At 39.3% G+C, this 8,201-nt stretch overlaps 1 non-coding gene across 1 annotated transcript; it reads left to right on the top strand.

Annotated features, from left to right (window-relative positions):
- Positions 1 to 5,940: 5,940 nt before the first annotated feature.
- Positions 5,941 to 7,024, top strand: LOC102255501. The gene has a single exon (XR_001363332.1). It is a non-coding gene; the product is annotated as a calmodulin (transcript).
- Positions 7,025 to 8,201: the final 1,177 nt, after the last annotated feature.

Genomic DNA, 8,201 nt, shown 5'->3' with positions numbered 1-8,201 from the left:
GCATGCCCCTATTGCCAGAGTGAGAACTGTGGCTCTCAACACCATCAAAGTCTTTTTGCATTTGCTCAATGTTATGATACACACAGAATAATTTCAGAATTGCTACATCCATTCCACTACCAAAAACAATCTACTAAATAGGATTCAAGATTTGTTTTTGTTTTGTTTTTGTTTTTGTTTTTTTGCTAATAGTATATATTCAAAGTGCTGTGTTCTAAAGTGGTTTTTTTAAACCTTCATAGTGGTAATATTTAAATTTAGTTAGGTTTATTGGTTTCTGTTTATATTTAGCTTTAGGATCTCTCTCATTCTTGTTGATTCAATTTTATTTTTAAATATGTAAAAGCTAGTATTGTCACCCTAGCTGGTTTGGCTCAGTAGATAGAGCGTCAGCCTGGGGACTGAAGGGTCCCAGGTTTGATTCTGGTCAAGGGCACATGCCTGGATTGCAGGGTCACTCCCTAGTAGGGGGCATGCATGAGGCAGCCAATCAATGATTCTCTCTCAGCATTGATGTTTCTATCTCTCTCTCCTCCCTTCTTCTCTGAAATCAATAAAAATATATTTTTTAAAAAGCTAGCATTGTCCAAAAGTCAAGTCCATACAAAAAACATATAAAATGCTTTACAAATCTATGTGTCATCTATGTGTAGGAGTCATGCCAAATTTCTCTGTATTTCTCTGTATTGTTTAGTATATTGGCTGTAAAAGCTAGAACACCTCCAATTCATTCTTCAATCTATTAGGTGCTTACTTAGTGCCCTTATTTCACCCAAACTGCTCTTGCCAATATCATTGGTGACCAATATTTTTCTATCCTTATCTTATTTGACCTTTCGACACTCAGCTGACCTCTCCAATTTTCCTGAAACACTCCCTCTTCTGGTTTTACTCTCTCTTCACAGGCCTCTCCTCATTCTCCGTGTCTATTCAACCGTCATAAAACATGCTGCTCCTCAGAACTCTTCTTGGCTCCTTTCTTTCTCTCTGTATACTCTCTCCCTAGATGATCTCAGCTATTTCCATTCTCCAAATGCTGATTTGCTAGTAACTTTTAAATTCATATCTTCATCCCTGATCTCTCTTCTGGTCCCCAAACATATAACCAACTGCCTAATTGACATCTACTTATATATCTCATTGACATCTTAAACTTAACATGTCTCAAATAGAACTAATTTCCCTGTCAAATCTGCTTCCCGCAGGTTCCTCCCTTTCAGGAAATGCCACTGCTATCCACCTGGCAGCTCTAGCCAGAAACCTAGGAGTCCTTCTAGATTCCTCTATTTTCCTCCTCCACAGTGTCCAATCCATCCACAAAATATGAAAGTTTTACCTCCAAAAATATGCCAAATTAGTTCATTTCTCTCTGTTTCCACTACCACTACCTCACTCATCATCTCTCATCCAGACTATTCATCAGCCTCATAACTGGCCTCCCTTTTATCCCACACACGTTCATTCTCCACACAGTAGTCATAATGACCTTTTCAAAAACTAAGTAATAATGTAAACTTACATTTATTGGGTGTTTATTATATGTCAGAACTATAAGCACTTTATATGTTTAATCTTCACAACAACTCCATGAGGTAATACCCAATTTCACTTCAATTTTATAGAAAAGAAAGCTGGGGCACAGTGAGATTAAGTACTTTGCCCAAGGACACTCAGCTGGCAAATGGTAGAACTTAAGTTTGCACCCAGACTGACTCTATACCTTCAAGCTTATCTACCACATTATACTGGATCATGTTACTACTACGCAGCCTCAAATACTCTCATGGCTGCTCTCTACACAGGGACTGCATTCCCTACTCCATGCCAGGCCTGCGGGGTTCCTTGACTGCCTCCTGCTTACCCCTCCTTACTCCTTTCCTGCTGCTTCCCTTTCCTCCAGCCACCTGGTTTGTTTTGTTTTTGTTTTCCAACTTCCTTTCCTGTCATCAGGCATTATACATCCTTAAATACTCTTCTCCCTGGCTCTTTCTCATTCTTTAGGTCTCACTTAATTATCTGTTCTGAGAGAACTTCGCTCACCTTGCTGTTTCATAAGCTCCCTTCCTGGTATGTTCTATCTCAGACCCATATTTATTTTTCTTTTTAGCCTTTAAAACAATTTGTAATTATTTATTTTTTTTAATTTACCTGTTTTGTCTCTCTTCCCCATTAAGATTAAGAGCTGTGAAGGCAGAGGCTGTCTCTTAGTCACTTTTGTGTTTGTTTATGTATTTATTCATTCATTTATTTAATTAAATCTTTATTGTTGAAAGTATTATATATGTCCCCTTTTTGCCCCAAATGAACCCCTTTTTAGTCACTTTTGTATATTCAGAGCCTAACACAGTGCCTAATACATAGAAAGAACTCTAGAAATATTTGTTGAATAAACCTATATTATCTTTTTCTACTTCATAGCTTCTGTTTATTCATAATTTCTGCTTCCTCGTCACTTTGGTTTGTCATAACCCGGACTCTTATCTCCTCCCACACATACCCCTACTCAACTTCACAGTCTTTCACTTTACATGCTTTTAGTAATAGTTTTTATTGCTACTAATTGCCTCAATTACCTCATGTTTCCTGACTCAAATTCCTGAGAGAGAAATATTGATTTGTCCAACTCATTTTTTAGGAGCCAGGCCACATTTGTGGGTCATTGGCAAGCTCACAGGTTTCTTGTCTTGGGTCAGATTCCCAGTCCTGGTCCAAATAGCTGTGTGGGGCAGGGTGTGGGTGGGGATGGTGTGTCTGCACAGTGCTGCCTTTTCACGGGGCTGAGGATTTAGCAGGCACAGTAATTGATATGTGAGTACAAGTTGCTGCTGCAGCAGCAAATAATCAGGCCTCCCTGAATGTGGGGTCCCCAATATTTGCTCTCTAGGAGGCAGGTCTCAGGTTATCTTGAGTCCTGTTTGCTTTCCCTCTGAGGAGAAGAGCAGACACAAATTGAAAACCCTCATATTTACACAGCATTTCTAAAACTGTAAAAAGAGTGTTTGTATCCATCTGCATTTGTATCTCCAGCAACATTGTGAGGCAAAGAATATAGTCTCCATTTTACAAATAAGGAGACCGAGGCCCAGGGAGGTAACGTGCATTGCCCAAGGTCCCACACACACTAAAGAAGAACCAGCACTAAATCCTAGGTCTCTATACTCCCGTGCCTGGGCCCCTTTCACTGTATCCTACTGCCTCATTTCCTTCCTGAGACTGTCATCTGGGATTGTAGCTCAAGGGATTTATTTGTAAAATCATTTCAATGTCCATTGAAATGTTTTAAAGGAGCTTGATGATGAAGCTTCCTATAAGGCAGCACTATATGGGTGGGCTCTGGGCTCCCAATACACTTAGCAAGTATTGAAGTCTTTTATGGAGCACTTACCATGTGCCAGGCACTCTGCTTTATGTATACTCTTTCTTTTTTCTTTTTAAAATATATTTTTATTGATTTCAGAGAGAAAGGGAAAGAGAGATAGAAACACCAATGATGAGAGAGAATCATTGATCGGCTGCCTCCTGCACACCCCCCACCAGGAATGGAGCCCAAACCCAGCCATGTGACCCAACCAGAACTGAACCACAACCTCCTGGTTCATAGGTCGATGCCCAACCAGAGAGCCATACTGGTTGGGCTACATATACTCTTCAATTCAACCTCACAGCATTCAGGTGAGGAAGATCTATAATAATAAAAGCGTAATATGCTAATTAGACTAGACATCCTTCAGGACGACCTTCCGGACAAAGTCAGGGCAGCCTGGGTCCCGGGTGCCTACTGGCAGCCAGAGGGAAGCCTGGGTCTCGGGTGCCAGAGGGAAGCTGGTGCTGGCAGCTGGGGGAAGGAAGGCCTACTCTTGCACGAATTTCATGCATCGGGCCTCTAGTATAATTATCTGTAAAATCTCCACTTTACAGATGAACTGTAACTGAGATTGAAGAGATTAGGTCACTGGACCAAAATCTGAGATCTAGTAAATGGCAGGGCTAGGATCCTAATTTAGAGCCAACTCCAAAACCCATCCTTCTTACATTATATCTCCTTTCTCCTTATCAACTGTATCAAGTTACTTAATTTGGGTGATCTTCTGTTTCCTTATCAGTAAAATGGGGACAGTATTATTCTAATTCATGAGGTTATGACAGGTTTATGAGAAGGCATGTGGTAGAAGAACCTATTCCAGTAAGCAAAGTAGGTACACGCTGTCTTTCAGGTTAGCCTGACTCTAAAGCATTCATATCTGAAAAGAACCAGAATTATCCACCCCAGTTGCTTATGAAGAACAGGCTCTCTTGTGAAACTATCCTGCTGGGCAAGTATTCCTGGTCCAAATTCCAAAGAGATAAAGCCTTGCGGGGGACAACAGTTATTCTCCAAGGAAGCAGGGCAATTCAGTGCACTTCAGAGATGAGAAAGAACCTGTACTCATCCTAGCCATAGGTAGCAGGATGGAAATCAGTACCTGATCAATGAAGAGATTTGAATCTGTGTCTGAGAAGTTTAAGACTTTCTCCAGGGTTAGGGTATTTTACATGTAATCCCACCACAAGTTTGAAAGGTAGACCTTCTTATGACCTCCATTTCTCAGGCTCAAAGACTTTAAGTGATGTGGCTCAGGTCACATCTAATTTGAGGTAGAGAAGGAACTGGAGCTTAGTTTAGCACCATTGCGCCAAGCTTTCAGTTGTGTGTAGCCTGGTGAGTCTACTAGCAAGTTACTCGCCCTGCAACTTTAGGACTCTGGATGGAAACTGACTTCCAGGTGAAACATAACCCTGACATCATGCCCATTCATTACTCTCTGGACATTGAAATGATTTTACAAATAAATCCCTTGAGCTACAATCCCATTCATGCCCATCAATTCTATGGGCATCAGCACAATTTAGGAAAAATGCTAACTAGAATGGTAGTTCTCCATGTAGCAATACAGATAAATACCAACATCTAAATAAAGGATGTAATATCATGTGAGGAATGCAAAAGGGAGAATAATAACGTTGTACAGCACTTTATGATTCACAAGGGATATTAATATCTAAGGCCCAATTTGCTTTTCACATCAGCCCTTTGTGTAGGCATTATTGACATTTCACAGATGAAGAAACTGAGACACAATGAAGTTAATTTAATATGAAGAAGTGGGCATGTATTATTTGATGGCTTCCCAGCCTCCATTCACCCTTTTTTTTTTGTGAAGGTACCCTATGTTTCCTTAGGCGATCAAATACCTGCCAGCTCAGCAACAGCGATTGGATCAACATGAGCAGATAACATATCAGGTCTTTGAGGGTCAAGCTTAGAACTTTTGTTTGGGCTTTTGTTCAAATTGTTGAGATGGAGAAACTCTCTTAAACCCTTGGGTATGAGTCTGAAGTTAATGGCTACCACCACAAGAAAAATATATTATGTGTAAATTTTAAACCCGTAGAAGACAATTCAGCTTAGCCTAGTCCAGTGGTCAGCAAACTGCGGCTTGGCAAACCACGGCTCGCGAGCCACATGCGGCTCTTTGGCCCCTTGAGTGTGGCTCTTCCACAAAATACCGGCTCTTCCACAAAATACCGACTTCTGCGAATGGGCCACGAAGTTTCATTCTTTTTTTTTTGGAGGGGGCACCTGGATCACGAAGTTTCAATCACACTGTACGTGCGCGCCCGCACGTGGTATTTTGTGGAAGAGCCACACTCAAGGGGCCAAAGAGCCGCATGTGGCTCGCGAGCTGCAGTTTGCCGACCACGGGCTAGTCAATGGAAAGCAGAAATAGAGGTTAAAAATAAAAAGAATGTATAGTAAATGGATGGTAAGACTAAATCTTATATAGTCATCACATTAAATGCAAATAAGTTAGTCTCACCAAATGGATTTTTAAAAATTACATCCAACAATAAATTGGCTATAAGAGATGCTGTTAAAACATAAAGATAGAAAGATTAGGTAGTTGTGTCTCTGAGACCGGTAGCGCTTGCAGCATGGCTGACCAACTGACTGAAGAGCAGATTGCAGAGTTCAAAGAAGCTTTTTCACTATTTGACAAGGATGGTGATGGAACTATAACAACAAAGGAATTGGGAACTGTAATGAGGTCTCTTGGGCAGAATCCCACAGAAGCAGAGTTACAAGACATGATAAATGAAGTGGATGCTGATGGTAATGGCACAATCGACTTCCCAGAATTTCTGACAATGATGGCAAGAAAAATGAAAGACACAGACAGTGAAGAAGAAATTCGAGAAGCATTCCGTGTGTTTGATAAGGATGGCAATGGCTATATTAGTGCAGCAGAGCTTCGCCATGTGATGACAAACCTTGGAGAGAAGTTAACAGATGAAGAGGGTGATGAAATGCTCAGGGAAGCAGATATTGATGGTGATGGTCAAGTAAGCCATGAAGAGTTTGTACAAATGATGACAGCAAAGTGAAGATATTGTACAGAATGTGTTAAATTTCTTGTACAAAATTGTTTATTTGCCTTTTCTTTGTTTGTAACTTATCTGTAAAAGGTTCCCCTACTGTCAAAAAAAAATATGCATGTATAGTAATTAGGACTTCATTTCTCCATGTTTTCTTCCCTTATCTTACTGTTATTGTCCTGAAACCTTCTTTTAGAAAATTGATCAAGTAACATGTTGCATGTGGCTTACTCTGGATATATCTAAGCCCTTCTGCACATCTAAACTTAGATGGAGTTGGTCAAATGAGGGAACACCTGGTTATGCCTTTTTAAGTAGTTTTCTTTAGGAATTATCAGCATGTTGTTGAAATGTGGAGTTGTAACTGCGTGGACTATGGACAGTCAACAATATGTACTTAAAAGTTGCACTATTGCAAAACGGGTGTATTATCCAGGTACTCGTACACTATTTTTTTGTACTGCTGGTCCTGTACCAGAAACATTTTCTTTTATTGTTACTTGCTTTTTAAACTTTGTTTAGCCACTTAAAGAAAATCTGCTTATGGCACAATTTGCCTCAAATCCATTCCAAGTTGTATATTTGTTTTCCAATAAAAAAAATTTTACCCCCCCCCAAAAAAGATAGAAAGATTAAAAATAAGATGAAAACAACAACAACAAAAATAAGATGAAAAAAGATACACCAGGAAAATATGAAGTAGGTCATTATCCTAATATCTGCCAAAAAAGAATTTTAGTCTCAAAAGATAACAAGTGGAAAAAAGTCATTATAGATTCATAAAAGAAACAATAGGCAAGCGCATAAATGCAACAGCAAAACACATAGATGCACCTAATTATACAGCATTAAAATATACAGAACTGCAGGGAGAAATAGACGATACATAATTGTAGTTGGAGCTTTTAATATGTCTCTTTCATAAACTGATATATCAAGGCTTGCAGTACAATTACCATATTTCAACAATTCTACACCGTATACAAGGTTGAACTCTAGAAGTATTAAAGACATAATATACATGAAAAAAAATTACAGAAGAAAAATATATAGCTTATGACTGAGGAAAAGGAAAGGCAAAACTTCAAAAGCGCAAACTATAAGACAATAATATTGATGAATAATAAGGATTTCTATTCAGCAAAAGACACTGTGGACAAAGTACCTAGATGAGAAGATATTTAAAATACTTAATACACAAAACTCTTGCAAATAAACAAGAGGGCAGCAACCCTTAGGAAAAAGATAAACAAAAAATATAAAAGAGGAAATCCAAAATTCAAAAGGCATATGAAGAGATGTTCAAAAATATCAGAGAAATGTTAATTAAAACAGCAATGTGCTATCCCTTTACATCTATTAAACTATAAAAATTTGATAATGAACAACCTGGTGGGGATGCTGTAACCCTTATGCATGGTGATGGGAATGTGGACTGCTATAGCCATTGTAGAAAGCAATCTAACATAAATTATGCAAATATTCTATCAGCGCTCTGGCTGGTTTGGCTCAGTGAAGGTACCCTATGAAGGTACCAAGGTACATTGGTCTGTGGATTGAAAGGTCCCGGGTTTGATTCCAGTCAAGGTCACATGGCCGGGTTGCAGGTTCGATCTCCAGTTGGGGGCATGCAGAAGACAGCCAATCAATAATTATCTCTCATCATTGATGTTTCTATCTCTCTCTCCCTCTCCCTTCCTCTCTGAAATCAATAAAAATATATTTATTTAAAAAAAAGAAGATGGCCTGGTTAAAAACAATCCTTTCTTTGGCTAATAACGCCTCGG

Source organism: Myotis brandtii, unplaced genomic scaffold (assembly GCF_000412655.1).
Source record: "Myotis brandtii unplaced genomic scaffold, ASM41265v1 scaffold382, whole genome shotgun sequence".
NCBI classification, from domain to species: Eukaryota; Metazoa; Chordata; class Mammalia; order Chiroptera; family Vespertilionidae; genus Myotis; species Myotis brandtii.
This window is presented reverse-complemented; position numbering and strand designations above follow the sequence as displayed.